Source organism: Diadema antillarum, unplaced genomic scaffold, assembly GCF_040938485.1.
Source record: "Diadema antillarum isolate AM-2024a unplaced genomic scaffold, OU_Dant_1.0 seq00001996_RagTag, whole genome shotgun sequence".
NCBI lineage: Eukaryota > Metazoa > Echinodermata > Echinoidea > Diadematoida > Diadematidae > Diadema > Diadema antillarum.
In genome coordinates, this window is record NW_027272652.1 from 151,724 (window position 1) to 175,958 (window position 24,235).

Below are 24,235 nucleotides of genomic sequence, written 5' to 3' on the forward strand. Positions count from 1 at the left end.
GTTTTGAAATATGAGCAATGAATTAATTCAGTTTGTATATATATATATATATATATATATATACATATATTTATATATATATATATATATATATATATACATATATTTATATATTACATCTTCATTTTTTTGTTAAAACAAAAGAAATAAACGGGGGGAGGGGGAGGGGGCGTGCGCCCCCCTTTAATCTTGTACTAAAGGCGCCTCCCCTTTACGGACTTTCTGGATCCGCCCCTGGAATGGCGTATAGCATATAGGTCTCAGCAAAAACTGAAGGAGGTCATGTGATTCTGAAAGACATGTTATGAGGTCAAAATATATAGTCAAGACCAAGGACAACAGGTTCTGGCCTCAGTGTTAATGATGAATCCACTTACGGTGACATAATACATTGCAATGAAACATTACCAATCATTATTTACGAAGTTCAGCGGGTCGAAGAGCCTATTACATTGGCTTCGTCGAGAACTGTTACTAGGAGGAAGTGAGTCCTTCTGACTTTTGAAGAACATATTCTTCGTTATATTATTTCCCAAACAACTCTCTCTAGTCTCTACAGAGACATCTTATCCAATAAAGTTGACAAAGAAACACGGCCAACTAATCTTTATTGTACATGCGGTAATGCTGTCTCAACAACGCATATAATACACAGGTAGTTTGGTCTACACATCTTCCGCTACCTCATATTTCTCCCGGGAGCAGCACTGTCTTATTCGTAGATTAAAGTTGGAACCCCGGTACGTTGGACTAAAAGGTAAATACGAGGTCCAGCGAGCCCGTCTGATGTACTTCATGCCTACGGGTGGGTCGTAACACTCATTCACGAGTTGATAGACCTCGTCGTTTGTCTTGCTGTCGAGGGTATCGTCGTCAGTGACCATGGCTCCGTTGACATCGAGCATGTTTTGAATCCCCCTCTCTTCTGGAGTACCTGAGGATTATTACACGTACAGAAAAAGAATAAGATTACGAAAATTGAGCATGATAAGCTGAACTTTAGGAGGAACAAAAAAAAAATCCAAAACGTAAAAGCTTGTGCGTATCGATTCTGAGCTGAAGAATCAACATTTTTATAGCACGACGAGCTGAGCTTCAAGAGGAGCCAAACATCCAAACTAAAAACCACATGCATATCGATTTTGAACTGATCAGATACCATGCGCACTTGTCCAGCACCACAGAAATGGATAGTGGAAGCTCAAAGGACTCTCACTGTGTAAGAAAATGTTAAAGGGATGTAAAGTATTGATGGAGGTGAGGATTCAGCTTTTAACTATTGTACGATGCTTAAAAACCATTCAATGTAATGTTAAAGAGCATACATTTCTAGGAGTAATTCATAGCTTAGTTGATGAAAATAGGTTTTGAATTGACTTAAGGCCACCGCACACTACACGATAAGACTGGTTTTAAAGTCTTAAGTCAAGCTGGGTCTTAAGACCAGTCGTACGACCGGACACCGCACACTATACGACCCGACTGTAAAGCGCGCGCAGTGCGCACTGCGTGCGCTTGCATTTTACTGCATTGTGAATGGCTGAAAGCCTACGACCAGTCGTAGAAATTCAACATGTCAAATCTCTACGACTGGCTTTAAGACCCAGTCGTACGACTAGAAAATGGCAAGTCTGCGACGTCACACTTCTAGTCTTAAGGTCTTAAGTCCGCTGAATCGGGGCGAAATCGTGCGGCGGGCTTAAAGATATCCAAAAGCAAAGTCCTAGTAAAGACCACTTTTTATTAGGACGGTTTTGTTTGAAAATTCAAAAGCAATTTTTATCAAATGGACATTGAATATCTCTTAGAATTATATGCTCTTTCATAGTTTCTAAAAGGTTTCTCAGTATTTTAAAAAAAAAAAATCGTCGTCAAAATATATTTGCAACCTGAAGCACTATCTAAACCGAAGATGCGCCATCCCAACCGTTTTCAATCTAGTGGTTGACAGTATAATACCAGTTGGTGCGCGTTCAGCCGGCACTAGGCACTGCTCATCTCGGACACTTGGCGCACATCTTTGGATGCTATTCCATTTTTGTACAACATGCAGTATCATAGCACAGAGCCTGCAGTGTTGATTTGGGGTGGTGATGAAATGGAAGAAACTGGATACCTGGTATGGTGTTGTCTAGGATGAATCCAATCATGCCACCAATGAACATACCCGTCTCGAGTAACACAAGCAGGATCTGGTCCGCCGTACTTGAACCTTTTACAAGCAAAAGGGTGAAAATCAAAACAAATATATTATTTTCGGACATTGAACGGCCTATTCCAAGACTGTAAGATATCAGTTCTCTGAAACTTTTCATGATGAGGGGCGGTAAATCCGTTAGCTTCCGGTGCACCATTAAAAAAAAAAATCTAGGACAAGTATGATATAAGCGGAAAAGAACTGCACGGCTCTTTACCCATGCTGGGACTGTCGACGTATACTGAATAATCGTTTATGTATGAAAGCCTACTTTATGCTGTTACCTGACGTCATGTTCCTCGCTCTGCTTATGATGTTGGTCCTCTCCACTTTCAAATATTCTTTTTTTTCCCCAAAACCTTTTCAAGTGTTCCCTCTGTTATAAAGTATACCTTAAATTTGACGAAGACTTATAACAGCGCACCTTCAGTTCCATTGTACTGTATAAAGGCCCTACATAATGACATTGTGTACTGATGGATAAAAATGATTCACTGTTATTTTGACACTGTGTCAAAGTTGGTTATATTGTATCAAAATAGAATGGGGTGATAAAACTGAACTGAAGGCCAAAACTGAATATTACCTGATTATAGCTTCGATTGTAGGCCCTTTTCGGGACCACGCTTGTCCATTACTCACACGTATTTCATCTGATACACCATCGTTATGATCACCAAATAATATGCAATTTATACCAATTTGAGTTAAGAAGAAAGAAGTCTAATCATTTCTTTGAGTAATTCTATCAGCATGTATAACTTACAATTTATACATTTCTGATTTCATATAAGACAATTTTCATTTACAAACAAACATGCAATTATACATTCTTTCTCGAAAATGGTAAGTGCTTGTGAAGACTTAATACATAATCGTCTTAAGTAGTAGGAGTCGATTCTATAGATTCTTGAATGTACCACATATCGAATCGAGAAACAGGGTATGGACAGAATCCACGTCGGGTTAAAAAAAAATGGAAAGTATTCCCAACTTGACTGAATTGCCAATGAGTGGATCGATCTCCCAATGACATTTTATTTACCAGTCTGAATGCTCTCTGGGTTCTTCTTCACGTAGGACGGAACAATCAATCCGAGAGAGAAAGATATCCCTACGATGAAGAGGTTCCTGGCCGAGTTCATGTCCGCATACTGAAGGTTTGAGAAGCCCACCGCGGTGACCATGCCTGTATATTATACATTTCGATATATTAAAGACAATCCAATAAACCAGTCCATCTCGGTACCAAAAGTACGAGAATTTTGTTTCATTCTTTGTCGGTCTTCTTTGTTTTTATTTTTTTGGGTTTTTTTAAGGAAAAAGCAATGGATAGAGTGCTGACGTCACAAACATGACAAAAACAAAAAGAAAAAAAAGTTAGGAGAAATGATAGTTTAGGCATTAAAATCGCAGAGGTTTGAGGTAGAACAAAAGTGTATGAAGTCCATTACATTTAGTTTGGATATTTTTTTCTAGGAACAGCGCAAGTCATAGACAAAATATGCATCATTTTGAACAACAAATTACATCATTTTTAACATTGATTCCCGTGAGCAAAAGAAAAAAAGAACAAAAAGTCATGCTTATATGCCTATAGAGCCGGGGCGACCGAGTGCTACAACAAAATGAAATGTCACGTAATGCTGTTACATAGATGCCTCTATTGTATAATCCTTGTTCAGTGTAATATGTTTTTGTTTTTGTTTTTTCAGAGCATTGGTTTGTCTGCTGAGGCATGTCAGGGACCACAATAAATTCCACCAATCTATGACACTATCTATTCATTAACTGCATAATGTAGAATTATATGAATCGTATAGGGAATGTCCCTTTAAATATCAAGACACCGAGACACGCCCTCAACATAAACTTAGCGCTGATAATGGATGTGGTACCTATGGTGACAGAGATGACACCGCCGATGATAGGTTCCGGAATGGTGGCAAGCACTGCTCCCAGCTTCAGGAACATCCCGCATAGTAGAAGGATTAACGACATTACCTGGATGACGAAGCGGCTGCTGACCTATCGCGGAGGGGTCAAAATTGCAACGGATTCTGTTAAAGTGTACTGTAACGTGCTACGTAGAGAGTATATTCTTATTATTTCTTGAATTGATTGTCACTTAGTAATTTTGTTGCAGGGCCCCAAGAAGAACAGTATATACCCCACTGACGTGACTGATGGGGCAACCCTGGGTAAAGAATACCGAATAAATAAATTAGTGGTGCTACAATGTGTCGAACTCAGGCAACGTGTAGGAATTATGAAGACAAAGGAAAAGTGCGCTCTGGAACTTCGTGGATAAAAAAAAAAAAAACAGTGGTCACGTGAATATGACGTCATTTTGCTTTTTACTTCTCAAATATTTTTTACTTGCGAAGCGTATGACATGTTATTGATCTCGCATTTTTGTTTATTTGAGTTGCAGCGTGCATTGGTAATCATGATTTATAAGCTCCAGTCACAAGGGAATGTCGAATGAATTTAAAATCATAGTTTGTGTGATGTTGTGTATAGGTACCCAAACAGCCATAGAAGAAGTTTATTCAAGGAAATAGTCAACATGTTTATATAAATTCACATAGTGCGTCCTATGCCTGATGGTTTTCTGACGTCTCAGTGCCTGTTTATTTCACAAATTTTTTGGCCGATCTGTTTTGATTTGATGGCTTAAATTTCCATTTTGGAGTCTTTTCCCGAAAGCAATAGTACACTAATCACTCACTTTTCCTCTTTCTTTTTCCAAGAATAGCCGGATAGATTCCCAGCAGAATATACACCTTTCAATATGCAATATTGATTACAACCAATTAGACAAAGACTTGCACTTCCTGTGTTATGAAGTATTGTGACGACTTATTTATTTTTCAGATGAAGATTTGACCATTGACATTAATCTTGCGATTAGTCTCAACTCTTTGTGCTTGGAAGAGAGGAAAAGAGCATCAGATGACTACAATCAAATGATAGGGACAGAAACCAATGACTTTATTTGACGGGTCCGTTAGAATTATGAGTGATTTTAGCTCTTTGATAGCTTTATGACATTTTAACAATATTGAAAACCTCTTGTTGTTGTGATGAAAACAAACTTTATGATTTGGCTCATCAGCACACTGCCCATCCCAGAGAAAATAACGGGAGAGCGAGAGGGAGCGAGGGAGAGGGGGTGTGAACAAAGTGAAGATGGGGGGGGGGGGGGGGGGGGGAGGAGGTTAGGGGCGAGAGGGAGCGTCGTCAACAGGATGTACCTTGGTAAGTCCGATGACACCGACGTTGGTGCTGTAGGACGTCGGACATGTACCGGACCCCCAGAATCCCGAAAACATCCCGCCTAATCCTTCTATCCCAATGCCTCGGTTTATGGCGTGCGCCGGTGGGGGCGGTGCACCGGACAATCTGGCGCATGCGTAGTAATCTCCGATGGACTCGACGATGGATGCCAGACACGCAGCCAGCAGTCCAAAGACGGCGCCAGGTGAGATCGAGGGGGCACCCCATTGACCTGTACAGTGTCAACGTAGCTATTGTTTCGTCATGGTTGGTGATGAATATCATACTGCCCTCGGTAAGACCATGAAATGAATGGAGTTGCCGACTAATAAAGATCATTGTCGGTTATTTTTTTAGGTGATCCGAGTATCCTTCGGATCACCTTCTGTATCTGTACGGATTCTTTCTTCTTCTTTGTTTCTTTATTTCTCCGCAAAAGTTGTGCAGAGGTTAGCTCAGAAAGTCCGCTGCCTATCAATTTCAAAATTATACCATGTATGCATCATGTCCCAAAGACGACAAATCTAATGTATCATTGTGATCAGTGGACCGTGACGTCACTATGACGTCATTATATGAAAACACATTCTCAATCATATCTCATTAATGGAATGAAATTTTTCAATGAAATTTACGTCACATATATTTCAAATTATGCGCATTCTACTCATGTTCTCAAAATTCATATATTCTCTTAAAACGTGCGCGTACGCGCGCGTTGAAATATTTGTATGCTCCAATCGAGCTCAAAATTTTTTTGCACACGTTTCAGACAATTTGGAGCATTTTTTGAAAAATTGAAAAAATCGGACGGACGCGTACGCGCGCGCGCATATACGCACGCACAGCTCATGTGCAATTGAAATTTCCAGTTTTTTCACTTTGATCGGATGTCTGAAATGTTAAGGAATATTTATACCAAGTTTCAAATCAATCCGACTCAATATGACGTCATACAGGCCCGTCAAAGTTGAAATTCCGCGCGCGCGTCAATGGCGATATACAGTGCAACTATGCCAAAAAACTGCCAATTTTAAATCCGATTTTACTCGTCAGGATGGACGGTGACCCCCCATTTTCTGTACATATTTTGAAAGCTGATGAGTTGTACATGTCATTTCATGGGGTGGCAATGCTGACAAAATGATTAAAAGATATCAAATTTCTTAATAAAGTAAAAAAAGTAAATTTTCAAAATGACGTCATCAAATTTCAAGTTCATTCGAGCATATCTCACTAGTCCTTTGTCAATTTTCACCCAGATTTCAGTATGATGTAGCTTATTTAATGTTCTTTCAAACATAAAATTACAATATTTTGATTGGATAACGGTATCACCTCGTAAAAATGGATTAAAAGTAATCTTGTCAAATTTGACCAGTTTACGTGTTATCTCTATGGGAGTGCAGTTTTTCTGGAAATGAAAATTGACATGACTATCTTTATCGAGAACTAGCTCACTTAAGCTTCGGTAAATTTCTCCCAGATTTTAATATGTTGTAGCTGAGACTTTACGCTACCGTAAGTGTGCCCTTTGTTTTTTCATACGATGTCAGAATCACGTCAAAAAATTGGGTTGAAATTCAGGCTTATCTTCGATGTATTGAGATATTTCTTTCTTTCTGCAACTTTCTTTGCAATAACTCAAGAAAAACGGCCTCTATCACTTCTATATTTTGCACATGTTTAGTTCATGTCACGTGAATTATTTCATAAAATAACAACTACTTGATCGGACACCATCTTGGGTATGTAAATTAGGGTCAAAGGTCATAAGTGTTTCACCCTGTATCTTAGTGAATACATGTCCTATCTTTCCCATATTTTGCATACGCAAAGACCATGTTACAAGGATCATTTCACAAAATAAGCACTTTTTACTCAGATGCCATCTTGTCTGTACAATTTGAGGTCAAAGGTCATATGTACTTCTTTTTGTATCTTCGTTATGACGTGTTATCTCTATGGGAGGGAATTTTCTTTAATGTGAAAATTGACATGATTGTCTTTATCGAGCACTAGCTCACTTACCCTTCGGTGAATTTCTCCCAGATTTTAATATGTTGTAGCTTAGACTTTGCGCTATCGTTTTATTTCCTTTGTTTTTTCATACGATGTCGGAATGACGATAAAAAATTGGTTGAAATTAAAGCTTATCTTCTATGTATTGAGATATTTCTTTCTTTCTGCAACTTTCTTTGCAATAACTCAAGAAAAACACGCCCTATCACCCCCATATTTTGCACATGTTTAGTTCATGTCTCGTACATTATTTCATAAAATAACAACTACTAGATCGGACAACATCTTGGGTATGTAAATTAGGGTCAAAGGTCATAAATGTTTCATCTTGTATCTTAGTGAATACCTGTCCTATCTTTCCCATATTTTTCACACGTATCGACGATGTCGCGAGAATCATTTCACAAAATAACCACTATTTCATCAGATGCAATCTTGGGAGTGCAAAGGTGGGTCAAAGGTCATATGTATTCATTGCTGTATCTTCGTTATTCAGTGTATACAGAATTTGGTACCAAAGATGGCAGATATGACTCCCTTTTCTAAATGAGAATGCAAACATCACACGGACAATGTCTCTAAACAGAGATGAAACTTGTATGGTCATGCCTATTGCGATCAGGACTCGAATCATTGATAAAAAAAATCGGATCACCTTAATTTGTCAGTGATGACAAATTACAATCTCTAGTTAATACTTGTAGGCATACTTAGCGATAAAAATGAAACATACGAACGCAGTTCCATCATCGGTTGCAGGATGATATTATTAGGTGATCCGAGTATCCTTCGGATCACCTTCTGTATCTGTACTGATTCTTTGTTATTTCTCCGCAAAAGTTGTGCAGAGGTTAGCTCAGAAAGTGCATTGCCTCTCAATGTCAAACTTATACCATTGATGTATCATGTCGCAAAGACGACAGCGCAAGTAAAATCATAGTGATCAGTCGACCGTGACGTCACTATGACGTCATTATATGAAAACACATTTTCATGCATATCTCATTAATGGAATGGAATATTTCAATGAAATTTACGTCACATATATTTCAAGTCAAGCGGATTCTACTCATGTTCTCAAAATTCATATTTATCTCAAAACGCGCGCGTACGCGCGTGTTGAAATATTTGTATGCTCAAATCGAGCTCAAATTTTTTTTGCACACGTTTCAGACCATTTGGAGCATTTTTTGAAAAATTGAAAAAATTGGACGGACGCGTACGCGCGCGCACATATTCGCACGCACAGCTAATATGAAATAGAAATTTTCAATTTTTTCACACGGATCGGATGTCTGAAATGTCAAGGAATATTTCTACCAAGTTTCAAGTCGATCCGATTCAATATGACGTCATACGGGCCCGTCAAATTCAAAATTCCGCGCGTGCGTCAATGGGGATACACAGTGCAACTATGCCAAAAAACCGCCAATTTTAAATCGGATTTTACTCGTCAGGATGGACGGTGACCCCCCATTTTCTTTACATATTCTGAAAGCTGATGAGTTGTACATGTCATTTCATGGGCTGGCTATGCTGACAAAATGATTAAAAGATATCGATTTTCTTAATAAAGTAAAAAAAGTAAATTTTCAAAATGACGTCATCAAATTTCAAGTTCACTCGAGTGTATCTCACTTATCCTTTGCCAATTTTCATCCAAATTTCAATATGTTTAAGCTTATGAAATGTTCTTTCATACATATAATTACACAATTTTGATTAGATAACGACATCACCTCAAAAAAACGGATTGAAGGTAACCTTGTCAAATTTGACCAGTTTACGTGTAATCTCTATGGGAGTGCAATTTTTATGGAAATGAAAATTGACATGACTATCTTTATCGAGCACTAGCTCACTTATGCTTCGGTGAATTTCTCTAAGATTTTAATATGTTGTAGCTGAGACGTAGCACTATCGTAAGTGTGCCCTTCGTTTTTTCATACGTTGTCGAGATCACGTGAAAAAACTTGGTTGAAATTAAAGTTTATCTTCGATGTATTGAAATATTTCTTTCTTTTTGCAACTTTATGTGCAATAACTCAAGAAAAACATACCCTATCTCCACCATATTTTGCACATGTTTAGTTCATGTCACGAACATTATTTCATAAAATAACAACTACTTGATCAGACGCCATCTTGGGTATGTAAATTAGGGTCAAAGGTCATAGATGTTTCATCCTGTATCTTGGTGAATACATGTCTTATCTTCCCCATATTTTGCACACGTAAAGACCATGTTACAAGGATCATTTCATAAAATGATCACTTTTTGCCCTGATGCCATCTTGTCTGTGCAATGTGGGGTCAAAGGTCATATGTACTTCTTTTTCTATCTTCGCTATGACGTTATCTCTATGGGAGGGAATTTTTTAGATGTGAAAATTGACATGACTCTCTTTATCAAGCACTATCTTACTTATGCTTCGGTGAATTTCTCTCAGATTTTAATATGTTGTAGCTGAGACTTTGCAGTATCAGGACTCGAATCATTGATTAAAAAAAAATCGGATCACCTTAATTTGTCAGTGATGACAAATTACAATCTCTAGTTTGTGTTGTCACTATCGTTGGCTTTAACCGCCACTGTGACTCCAAACAACATCTATTTCAACACGATGTCGGGCTCTGCGGCCATTTTTTTTTTCACACATCTTATCTGCACAAGATGTTCTTAACGTTATAATGCTATTTTCTTTAGGGTGTGCCCCTCAGAAAATTCAAAAGTATATCTTCATTCTTAACTAATCTATAAATTCTGATCTCAGTGTACTTTTAAATAACATTTGAACACTCTGAGTACATATACGTGCGCATCCCGTTTCCAAGTGCCTACAAAGGGGTCAATTCTTAGATATCTCCCACTGATAGGAAACAATGCTGATTATTTTTAGTAAGATTTGTGGACGAGATCTGACAATCGATTGCCACTCATGTGCATTCAAGTGGATCATGATAGAAAAGTATTTATATCGGCCAAGTGGATTTGAAACATCCCCTGCTAACCAGGATCAACATATCGTTTTAGAACTTCAGGGTGCCCAGTAAACTGGGAAAAAATTAACACGGTAATTGTTTTAAAAATTCATCTATACAAATATATACTAGTATACATGTTTTATACATTTTCATACGCTTCAATCCCAACCCACCCTTCCTCAAAGTATGTCTATTGATGATATAAACATTGCTGAGAAACATTCAACCAAGTTCCTAGGAGTGACCCTAGATAACAATCTAACTTGGAATACTCATGTCCAGAATATTATAACAGCAATATCTAAAGCAACTGGTGTTTTAAGGAGAATAAAATATTTAATTAATGATCAAACTTTAATGATGTTATACAACACCTTATTTCTACCATATGTAATGTACTGTAATATTGTATGGGGCAACTGTAGCAAAACCAAATTGAACACAATTTTTCTTCTTCAGAAAAAGGCTCTTCGTATATGCACACATTCAATTTTTTTTTTGGCTCACACTGATCCCATATTTTATCGCCTAAAAACTCTAAAGGCCCATGATATACATTCATACCTAACTGCTATATTTATGTATAAACACATTCGAAATTTATTACCATTTTTCCATAATGCCATAATAACTAATGATCACATTCACTCATACCCTACCGGTCGTTCCCATGATTTTCATTTAAGTAATCCAAAGCTTTTACTTGCTCAAAAGTCGATTAGACATCACGGTCCGGATACATGGAACACTCTTCCTGAGGAGTTGAAACAGTGTGCCTCCTTGTTTTCATTCAAAGCAAACTTAAAGAAGCATATTTTATCACAGTATACTTCAAATACGAATTAAGCACGAATAATTTATATGACTTATGTTGGTCTCCCGATAGTAGCGACACCGTAAGTCATCCCCTCTTCCAGCAAACCAATTTTATCATTCCAAATCCCAGCCTATCTGCCCCTGTGCACTCTTAAGCACGCGCACGCACATTCACCACCATCACACATCAGAGTTTATTTTCCCCTGCTATCTTCGCAGCAGAATTTGTATTGTTTACCAATTTACCTACCTACCTTTTCCTCGGGCCGGCCATCTTTTCAAGCAATGCTTACAATGGCGGCCCTCTGCATTATCACTTCTTATTCGAAATATAATATTGTTATTGTAATCCCAGCTGCATAGACATGCATACTGTAATATCATTAATTTCCTTTTATATCGTTGTTTATGCAAGTCAAACGACTCTGTTTCAAATACTATACTTTGTATGTTTCCCATGTTAACGATTATTCAATCTATGTATATATTGATTTGCAGAAAATAAAGTATCTACTAAACATATAGTCATTTCCTGAATGAAATTCAATATCTTATTACCTGGATATGGAACGTAGAACCATGGCGTATTAGCAACTGCCTCGTTATTGACATCTGTACGAAGGGGGTACGTGCTGGAATTCGGGTCGCTGGAAAACACATCCGTCACAGTGAGAATGACGCAGAAAATCCATGTCGTCATGATTGCCAGCAATACCTAAAAGAAAAGATGATAATAGTAGTGATAAAGATGAAAATGATGATGATGGTGATGATGATGATAATGACGATGATAATAATAATAATGATAATAATAATATAGTTATCATTATTATTATTATTATTGTTATTATCACTATTATTGTCATTATTGTTATAATTATTATTATTATTATTATTATTACTACTACTATTATTATCATTAATCATTATTATTATCAATAGATCAAGGACAAAGGGCTGTTCATTTTATTGATTTTACTGCTGAGTTTCCTCTATGTATGTGTGCGTGTGTCAGTATAAGTGTGTGTCTGTGTGTGTGTTTGTTTAGGCCTATGTGTTTATGGATAATAATGATAATAATAATAATTATTGACAGTGCTTACATAGCGCATAACACATGGTGCACATGTCCTTGTGCCCTCACAAATTGGAAAGATTATACAAAGACACACTATTCAAATTACAATGATACATGATACAATGGGTACATTCTTTAGTTTCCATTACGGCTTAACCATATGTTAACGCTTCCTGCCTTCCTCAGTATGAATTTGGCATTTCCGATTAAAAAGAAGCCACAATCGCAAAAACCGTATCCTCCTTTCAAACTCTGAAAAGGATTGGCAATAATTCTAAAGAATCATGGGCTTGGCTTTAATCAAAATGAATTAATGGTTTTTGCGCATCGAGGAATACTTCGGAATTAAGTCTAAACTGTATAGTGCTGACATTGTCTTGCAAAGCTAGCAATCCTCTATGTATTTGACTCTACTATGAATAATGATAAAAAACTGTCTTCTGGTCATGATGATTGTTATCTTGTTTTCACAATGAAATTGATGAAACCGTTGTCTTTCACGAGACTTTCTAAACAATGACATGAATGTTAAACAAAAAGGAGACTATAATAGTATAAAAACTGACCGGAAATAGCCGAAAGACGGGGAATCTTGCGACGTGACAGCCTTTGCTCCTGCTGTACGATGCACAAGGCACATTGCAGCGTCCCAAGTACTGTGAGAATGTTACGATCAGAACCATGGTTCTACAGGCACAAAAAAGAACAGCAGGGACGTCACCAGCTTTTTTTGAAGGGGGTGCGTTTTGACTAATGTAACAACCTGCGAGATTTTATATTCATTATACATGTACACATACATTGCTAAAGGAACATATTCATAAGTATAAGTTGTTTTCAAAGTATTTTTCTACATCACCTTTACATTGTACACGTATTTTGAAATTGTGTGATCTGGTGCACACTTGAAAGAGTATCATTTTAAACATCATACTAAAAGACACTATTTTTGTATTTAGTATTGGATACTAATTCTGTCACGGGTAGTTTACAAGTACTATAGGGATCGTACAGTATTCGTTGAGAACTATTTTCAGGTTTCTAACATTTTTGGGTGAAATAATGAGAAACCTCTTATAAAATATGAAAGAGAACGTAATTCTATGAGGAATTCAACGTTTATTTGATGAAAATTTGTTTTTAAATGGCTGAGATATCCAACAAAGAGTGATTCTGAAAAAGTGTGGAAACCACACTTTATTACGATCGCTTTGTTTTACTTTGTTTTTGGATGTTTCAGTCATTCTAAACCCGATTTTCATCAAATAAAATTTGAATTCCTCTTACAATGATATTCTCTGTACTATGTCATAAGTGTTTTAGGGGAGTCTTGGTATCTCGCAAAAAGTTAAAAGCCCAATTCTCATCTCCACCAACCATCCCTTTAACCTGTATCATCCCTTTAACCATGGAACTGAAAATTAAACACGGTTTAATGAAACGCACAAAGTGACACACACACCCACTAACAAGTGCGCCGGAGCACTTTTTTTTTTTGGGGGGGGGGGGGGGGGTTGGGGCAAAATCTCGACGGGGGACATGATTTATATGACGTTGCGAGGGAGCGAAGCGACCGAGCCGGGGGAGGGTGTGTGAGGGGGTATCATACTTTACCCACGGTAGGGATTTTTTTTTTTAATAGCAGAGTACCGAAGTCGCATTTGTAGAGCATCTAAAAGCAAATTTCTAGGGAATTAAACAAGGTAGACAAGATCACTGTGAAGGACTATGATTATAACATACGGGGAGGGGGGCATTATGTGACGATGTGAGATTCTCGGCGAGGGAGGGTGTGGGAGGAAGATACCCCCTCCCATGGTAGGGACTCTTTAAAAAAACCAGAGTATAAAAGTCGCGTTTATAGAGCATTTTAAATCAAATTTCTAGGGAATTAAACATAGTAAAAAATCACTGCAAAGGACCATAAGCATAACTTGTGAAAACTCTTCACTTTACTGTAAGTACGGGCAGAGGGAGTGAGCCACTTTCACTTGTCATTCGTCTTAAACGTATTCATTAAAAGCTTAAATGTGATCGCATTGTTCGAGCAATACAAATTGTTTTTATACTGTAAAGCATAGAAGCATAGAACAAAAGAAAAATGTAAGGTTTACTTAAGGTATGTTTCAGAGGGCACACTCGAGGACGCGAGGCTGCCATCTATACACTAAGTTTACTCATAATAAAGTAAATATTAGTGTGTAGATATAACAACGTTTATTGTTAGTGTATTATTCGCATTTTTAGTTATGAAATTGACAACTTTTAGACGAGAAAAGTGCCTTTATATTTCATTTTGATCTTTGAATAGTTAATCAATTATTTGTTACAGAGGGCCCCTTTTTTTTTTGGGGGGGGGGGGCAAGTGTTCCCTCTGCCACCCCCACCCCCTCTTCCAAACACACTCACACACACACACACACACACACACACACACATACACACACACATACTGGAGGGAGATTTAGTGGAATTTGGTTTCTGAACGAACATGTACAACGAAAAAACAAAACAAAACAAAACAATATTATTTCATTTTGCAACTGATTGACAAATGATTGCCCTACATCGACGTGATCAGTGTTTTAGTAGTAGCCACGATAAAAAAAAACACATAAAAAAAAACCATAGGCGTTCATACTCGTGCAATCGATTCAATTGCTTATTCATGCAGGGCAATTTGTCAATCAGTTGCAATGAAAACATCTCAACGGAAGAACTTAATAAATTTGAATATGTTCATTTGTTTGTTTGTTTGTTTGTTTGTTTGTTTGTTTTTTTGTTTTTACCGCCTAGGACTGGTTCCGGGGACAAGGTAGAATGCGCAAATGTAGAGGGCACCCTATATCATGCATAATTTACTGCCCTTACTGATTAACAAGCAAATATTTATTTAATCCTATCGTTATATGCCCTATATACATATATTATGTCATATGATTATTGATGATATGTCAGTGTGTCCCTAAAAGCCCCCATACATACGCCCAGACACACATCACCACTGATCATCCTAAAGTCCCAAAATCACTGCCTCTCTTATTCTTTTTAACCAAATTCAATGGAAAACATCATAAAAGTTACTTGTTTTGTTTTTCCTCAGAAGTACTTTATTGATTCATATTTATTTGCTTCGATTACCAATAGATTGTAATAACCATTATACAATATAACATATATATATAATATATATGATATGTATGTGATATATATATATATATATATATATATATATATATATATATAATGATATTATTATCCGCGTGTTGGAATAAGAGCATGAAGACGATGAAGACAAACAAGTTGACATAATGCATTAGATTCCAACTTCATTTATTTGTAAACCAAATTTCGACCCTTGCACGCATCTTCCTCAGGGTAACAGTGATATTTTTCTGTGCTGAGCTTCAAATACAAATATCACTGTAACCCTGAGGAAGATCCGAGCAAGGGTCGAAAATTTGGTTTACAAATAAATGAAGTTGGAATCTAATGCATTATGTCAACTTGTTTGTCTTCATCGTCTATATACATACAGTGAAAACTTTGAGCAAAGAAAATGGGTTTTCATCGGGATTCGAACCCGAGACCTCCGGATTACTAGACCGGTGCTCTACCGACTGAGCTATTGAAATCCCTAGATCGGTGTTCGTCCCAAACCCTTAACTCTCTTTGCTCGTGTGGTCAGAAGCTATAGTGTGTGTATGTGTGCCGCACACTCAAAGTTTTTACTATTTATTATCTGTTTCTGGTCTGTTTTTCCTTTCTTGTTTCAATATGTATATATATATATATATATATATATATATATATATATATATATATATGTATATATATATATATATATATATATATATATATATATATATATACATATATACATATTTGTGTGTAGGACATAATCCTTTATTGACATAATCTATTGCAAACGTTTGAACAATATTATTTCATGAGATGTATACTTTGTACTATGTTTTAGATTTTCGTTGATTGGAAATAAACTATGATTGAATTGAATTGAATTGAATTGATTAGGACTGCACATTTTCATTAGAAAAATTATGTAATGTATTGCGGTCGATCAGAAGCACAAGAGCCGTTTAAACATGAGTCAATTCAAGTAAGTCTCAATGAACTTTGGTTGGTATGTGTCCAGACACAGAGTATAAGTGGTTGCTAATTTGTATCGTGATTTTTAGTGAAAATGAATTCTTCTAATGATAATTATTGTTACAATAATCAATGATGAACCTTTCATTTAACACATTTTTAGCACATGACTTTCTCTGCATAATCCATCCCACTGGCGTCGATCCGTTTTCATGATGGGGGGGGGGGGAGGCAAAACTTGAAGGTGGAATATAGCATATGTGCGAAGGAGCGAAGCGACCAAGCGGGGGAGAGTGTGGGAGGGGGGTATCCCACGCCAGGGAGATTTTGCATTTTCAGACCTGAAATTGAACGTTCTAGTGCACACTAGTGCACGGGAGGGGTGTGGGAGGGGTATCCCCCCACGCGACGTCGATTTTGCATTTTCAGCATTGAAATTCAACAATCCGTTGCAGGATGAATGAAATATTTGGACAGTTGTTTATCAGAAAATTAAGGAAATTTTCCTCACTTCGAGAATATAGGGGCACAAAATGACGTTTGCTCCCTTGTCCTCTTGGATTGATGCCCCTGCAGCCTTCCCATCTTTAGAATTCAAATGAAAATAGCTCAAAAAGACATTTGGAATTTAGGAAGCTTTCAATCCCCCACGACTTTTATTGTACTAATAAGTGAAGGGAAAGCAAGCGTGGAAAGGGTTAATCAAAAGGAGATGATTATCCCCTCCCACACGACGGAACTTTTGCATTTTTTTTTCTACGTGAAGCGACAGATCTGGTGCACACTTTCGATGAAACATTTGTAAATCTATCAATCTAAAGGTGTATTAAGGCCATGGAAAAATAGACCAAACGGGAGAGGGTGTGGGAAGGGGTTTTCCCCTCCCACACGTCGACAGACACTTTGGGGGAAATATTTGGACAGATTTCTATCAAAAAAGCGAGAAAATCTTCTCATCTCGGGAATTATGATTATGGGGGGGGGGGGGGGCAAACGATCTGCTTACCCTCTCGATATTTTTATGGGGGAACTTTTTTTCTGTCAAAAAAAAAAAACCCAGGAAAATCTCATCGCGGGAATTTGATGGGGGGGGGGGGCAAAATTATAATATGCTTGCCCCTCCAAATTTTTTTGTGAGGCTAAGGCTCGCACTTGGGTCCGCATTCTCAATCTGGATTGGTCGGAAGTGAAGTGCTGTGTTTATAGACCCTATACCCTTGTAGCACATGTACACGTATACGCAAACGTGTACGTGCCAAAGAGGTGGGAGGAGAAAAATCTCTGTGGTATACGTGCATGCTCCGTACCGTATGGATGTACAGTACGGTCGATAAATTATAAACACTGTAAAATAGATATGTATAAAATTAGTGCTGCCAGAGCCGGGGTGCGATTTTGTATCCCACGATTTTCTTGTCCCTGGTGCAAAAAAATAGAATAGAATAATAAAATAACAATGATAAAAAGAATGATTATTCAGCGTCCGGCGTTGAGGTCACTCGCAGACTTAAAGTGGTATTTTTTAAGGGTCTGAAGGGGGGGGGGGGGTACCCAACGAACCCCCCCCCCCCCCCCGTGACTCCATGAACAGTACACGAATTCACTCTCAGACACACAAAACAATGACTGTTATTGTTTGTATTTCTCACTCGCAAAAGATCATGGATCATAGATCGAAGAAGACCCTATTAGGGACTCAAAATTATGAAACGGCCATACTTCTGTGCTATAGCGCCCGCTCCCTACGACATTTCGAAATTCGCCTAGACTTTATATAGCACAAACCAGGGACTCGTTCAGGCATTGTGTTTACAGTACAGAGACATTTAGACGACGAGTACAGAAGAGTGGAGGATAAGGCGAAATACAATGAAGATTTAACCGCTACCAGTGCAAAGTTGTTATTCAATCAACAAAAATTACGTATTCTCACTTTCTTTGCAACTGCGAATATTATGTCAGATACCTGAACAAGTGAAGAGAAGGAAATGTTAAAGATTACTGTGTTTGCTTACAGAGCAGCAACACCCCAATGTTGACTACACTTCTGGGCTGCTACACTCAGCAGAGTGATTCGATAAGACTGATGGTAGGGGCGATTGTCAGGGGGCCGATGTATTTGAGGAGGAGGCTCGTAATCCCGCCAAATCCAACGATGAGTTCAAATGCAGACGAGATCAAAAGCGCACCCTGTATCTGAGATATCAACCCATGCAAAAGTAGAAACATCACGAGGTCTTTAGCGTTTGATTCCAAATTACCATACAGTAGTATAGCGAAATGTTTTTATGACAGGGTCGGCTTTGATATCATCACAAATGTCTATGACATCATATTCAACATCTTTACCATATTCAACAAAGACGCCTATTATCATGTTAATGTATTGATCAAACAATACACACTGTTTCCTTCTGAGTTACACCTGCACTTTGTCGTGTGGGAAATCAGTCGTGCATTAGTGTGATGTGTTAAAGTGGACTTTCTGTGTAATTCAGAAGTAGAGGGGAGTGGCAACATTCATTTTAACGTTATTTGGATAGACATAGTATCCACTTTAATTCATAAGTACATCTCTACTGAAGGGCAGGTCAGGTCATAGAATTTCTAGTGCAGATATTAAAAGGTACACCACACTATGTACTTTGCTGTTTGCTTTGTTTTTTATGATGCATCAAGTCACAAGTCACACTTTGCGCCACAATGTAAAGGAGCGATATGCTCTGTTGAAACCCCCCCCCAACAAACAATCAGTTTACTTTTACAAGCTTTGTAAATCTATCGATCATTGCTATGTTTACTTTTTTGTTTCTTCTTTCATACCAAATATTGAAAGGCCAATGCCATTATCGTCATGATTGTCTTTTCCTAACTGAGTCAACGATTATCCCGACCCATCCAAAGTACTACCAGTAGTACTTGACACAATATCAAGCGGTATTGGAATAGGCTCTTGTAATGCTGGTCAGCATGATCAGTCATTTTCCTGGTGTCAAAAAGTATATATCCTGTTCGTGTTTTGGCAGCCAATGGGGAGCTTTAGATTTTCGCGACGTGGACGTTCAGAGAGAGAGAAAAAAAAAACTTGGTGTGAGCATGCCCAGAATCGCGTATCAGACGAGATCTATAGCTCGCGCGCCTGAGTTTTCATTACGCGTTCTGGGCTATTTTTACGTCCGCGCAATTCACGACGTAGAGAGCTACTTCATACAACGATCACATGGGGGCGCCATTTTATTTTCATACGTTGCGTCTCAGTGTAATTTAAAACTATAGCAGCGCGACGCAGGGAAAAGGAGAACGTCCAGCTTAAGCGTCGTCTCAAACGTCCGCGCAGCAAATCTAAAGCACCCTATTATGCAAACAATTAACAACCTTGGGCGATTGACCTCTCCTATACCTCCTGCATGCGATCCCGAAACTCTGCTCGCAAATCGTCCTGGGTGACCTCCGTCTCATTTGTTGACATTTCTGTCGAAAAAACCCAACAATATAAAGATACTAAAAGTCAATATTTGACTTCCTTAGCCTCTTCTCTTTACGATCATTCTGATAATTGGAAACAAAGGTTAAGGAAGCTGTCTGTGTGTACATACTTGAGGCAATTTCCGGCGACAAGAGATAAGCAGCATAAATCACTTCATGTTGACCTAACATACGACAAGAAAGTATCAATATTAAAAAGGCCAAACTAGAACATACCACTCTTAAGAAAGACGCAAATTATTTCCTACTTTGTCTGTTCGCAAAGAGAATAACAATGATAAAAAGATCAAATTTTCATTTGGATATCACAAAAATTCTTGAAATTGTACTCAATCGCAAAATACACGAATATACGTTTGAAAGCATATAATACGACAGTATTCACCAAAATTGTAAGAAATAGATGGGCTTGCATTTAAAACACCTGGTGAAGTCATTCAAAAGAACCAATCTCAACAAACAACCAATCTCACCGAATATGTTCACTCTCTAACCTAAAGCCCGCCGCACACTACACGATTTTGTCCTGATTCACCGGTCTTAAGACCTTAAGACTAGAAGTGTGACGTCACAGTCTTGCCATTTTCTGGTCGTACGACTGGGTCTTAGGGCCAGTCGTAGAGATTTGACATGTTGAATTCTACGACTGGTCGTAGGCTTTCAGCCATTCACAATGCAGTAAAATGCAAGCGCACGCAGTGCGCACTGCGCGGGCTTTACAGTCGGGTCGTATAGTGTGCGGTGTCCGGTCGTACGACTGGTCTTAAGACCCAGCTTGGCTTAAGACTTTAAGACCAGTCTGATCGTGTAGTGTGCGTTGGCCTTAATTCATCTCATCATGTGGGCGTGGACTCGTGACTGCATTGTCTTCTCTCCTTCCTCCCCGTATGCACCTGTCCATCTTTAAACCTGTCATAGTCAAATGCAATTATTGTCTGAGATAGGAATAGCACCTATAAACGTTGATAATAGGAGGGGTTAACGTCACAAACCTCCAATAACGGGACACGGCCTCAACTGAAATGTTGACACTATCGGCAGTACGAAGGAAAAAGCTGGACCTTGTACGATCGGCAATCTGTGGGGTGATCGGAAAAAAGAAAAGAAAAGAAAAGAAAAGCTTTGTTTTCTTCGGTAAAAAGTATGCCCTTATCTTATCAGATTTGCTTCCCAATTGATAAGAATGCGTTAGAATTTAAGCGATTTTAGTCCGTGGTCTTTTCTCATGGTTCATTTTTTATTCTTCGATCATTTAAATTCTTTTCATGTCATTCCTTTTAGATTCTATTTCATCAAAAATTAGAGAGAAATTCATTCAATAATTTAACAACGAAGAGGTGGCATTCAATGTTACGATAGCTGGAAAGACGGTCAATTTCGTCACAAGAACTAATTTCATTTCATTAAGAGACACACAAGTCCAAACTTTAAACCTTCGAAATCAATCAACATTGATAAGCTGTTTTTTTTTTTTGTGATTCACACCCCATTTATACACGTCGAATTCCCATTTTCAGTGTTGAATAATTTGATTACATTCATCTTTATTTCAGGGTTTCATTCAATCAGTTAATTTCGATCATGATCATGATGATCTATATCTTTCTTTTCTTTCTACTTTTTCTTCCAGATTCACTTTAATCAATTTCAATTCAATTCAATTCAATTCAATCATAGTTCTATTTCCAATCAACGAAAATCAAAACATAATACAAAGTATACATGACATGAAATAATATTGTTCAAACATTTGCAAAAGATTCGTAAAGGATCTGAGAAAGATAACAACATATATTTATATAATATATATTATATATATATATATATATATATATATATATATATATACAATAATTAGGAGGAACAACACATACATACTTTGTGACCGTGCGGAAAATAGATTCGATTATGGAAAATAGTGATCCACTAAAAAGCAAATCTTGTGGAACGTGGATCGCTAGATAAATAATGAGTAAATAATATGTTATTCAAGGGTTTTTTTGTAACTATTATATTTGATATGAATTATTTAAGTCATTTACAAAAATATACATGTAGTTATATTGAGATACGCAGGTCGGGAAAAAAAAAAGAATAGAATATCAATGTTAATGCCCGGACAGTGTTATAAACAATGTGAATACAACACGATAAATTGGGTGGGAAAACCTACATTACAATAAATGACAATACAGCAGTCTTGGGCTGCATCCCCTTACCCCCCCCCCCCCAAAGAAAAGCAAACAAACAAACAAAACACACACACATTTTTGGGTTGAAATATGAAAACATATAACCCATGACATTCCTCCAATCAAAGGGGGGGGGGGGGACCCAACCATGACCATTAACCTTCCCACCCCCACCCCCATTCGATTTGGGAGAATCTCCGGGCAGAACCCTTGGAAAGTTCTGGAAAGCCGTTGTCCTGATTAATCTATAAATGCACATGTACTTAATGTTATTATAAACAAGTGTGGAATCGTTGAGTGCTTAAAGCCTAAACAATGGATGAAAACACATTATGAGATAAGACCAGAACGCTGTCGGGATAATTTGATTGCTCAAAGTGTTAAATAGATTACTCCGAGGCCAATTTCAATGCTGGAATTGTGACATTGCGCAATGACATTCTCGCCTCTCACTAAATGGATGTTTCAACATCTTCGCAAGTTAGAGTACAATAACAATGCAGTTTGTATTCTAGATTAGCAAGACAAATTTACAGATGATGAAAATAAATTTGAAAATGAATTTGAACGACTAACGGTCGGGTATGATGGTCAAAACTCTTTAAATTAAATGGTCACAATAATGGATTTGACCAACGAACTCATGCGGTGCCTGCAAAAGCCTATCCCAGGATGCATATCTAAATTATATGTATGTAAGCTGTATATGTGTTATTGATTATGTTTGAAGGTGGAAAAACACAAACAAATAAACTTGAACTACGAATAATGATGGATGGCAATGTGTGACGTAAATGAGGAGACAGGACAACGGTACCTGACACCAAAGGTCGTCTGCAAGAACGTCTGGATGCCACAGACGAAGAACGTGGTGGCGAGGATTTTCGACAGGATTTCGATGTCGCCGGCGACACACAGATACGGCGCCAAGACGAGGGGGTGAGCTAACACACCGCTGATCATGGTGAGGAAGTGCTTGAAGTTGAGCAAAAAGAAATAGGTAAAACTAGTAATAAGAGATGGAATGTACGCTGAATAATCGTATATTCAGAGAAGTTGTTTCAGAGATACCTTGGTGTATCCAGTGCCTCGATTATAATGTGGTTTTGCTGATTATGTTGAATTGTATTTTGTATGGCTGTTCTTATCTTTCTTTTTTTTAAATGACGTGGTAACAAACTATACTAGTATTCGATTTGTCTGTTTTAATAGATATAATATACTCGCAATCAGCATGTTTTTATTGCTGTTATTGTCAGGTAACACTTGTGCAGGTTGTTCCTGGCTGCCAGAAGCAACGTCCGTTATAAATGCATATGAAAGAAACATCATCAAAAACTATCAAATGAGTTTAATATTTCATTGTTCGACACATGCAACCCTTACAAGCCGGCCCGTAAGTAAACGATTTTTAACAAATCTTCAGGTACACTGTACACTATTCTCAAATTGTTCCTTTTACCATATCGGCTCACCTACTGATGATCTTAATTGATACCGACTCCAACCCCTGTCAACTCTCAGTCTTCCAAAATTAAGGAAAGTGACAGTTCGTTATTCCGAAAGATCATGTCATTGCGAAGGTTCTTAATTCCGAAAATGAAATGAGTTTCGTTATTCCAAAGATTCGTTCGTAGTACGCTTCTTTTTTTCCACTTTCCATGTTTTCGGATTGATGAACCTTACTTCATTTTTGGATGACCACCAAATCTTACGTCAAGAAAATCAAATATTTGGATTAACCTTATCTCTTTTTTTTTGGATCAAGGAATATGGAATTTATGTGTTTCTGAATAACGGACGTTAACTGGAATAACGAACATTTTTTTTTCGGATTGACAAATCTTCGGAAAATTAAAATGAACACCTCTCGGTAGAGCCTACCTGAAAGGCCAGTACTATAGTAGAGTACCACGGAGGTCTCTGCTCCAAGGTGTATGTCATTTCACTCTTTAACTTGCCCAGAATGGAATCCGCTCGCCTTCTCGCTGTATTTGCCTCCTCATCCTCGGGATAGTTGCTCCTCATGTTCTCCATATCGAGGCATGGGATATCCTCCGTATCCAACAT

General features: G+C 37.8%; 1 pseudogene; it reads right to left on the reverse strand.

Moving 5' to 3' along the window:
* Positions 1 to 665: 665 nt before the first annotated feature.
* LOC139713530 (solute carrier family 23 member 1-like) lies at positions 666 to 24,235 on the reverse strand (annotated as a pseudogene).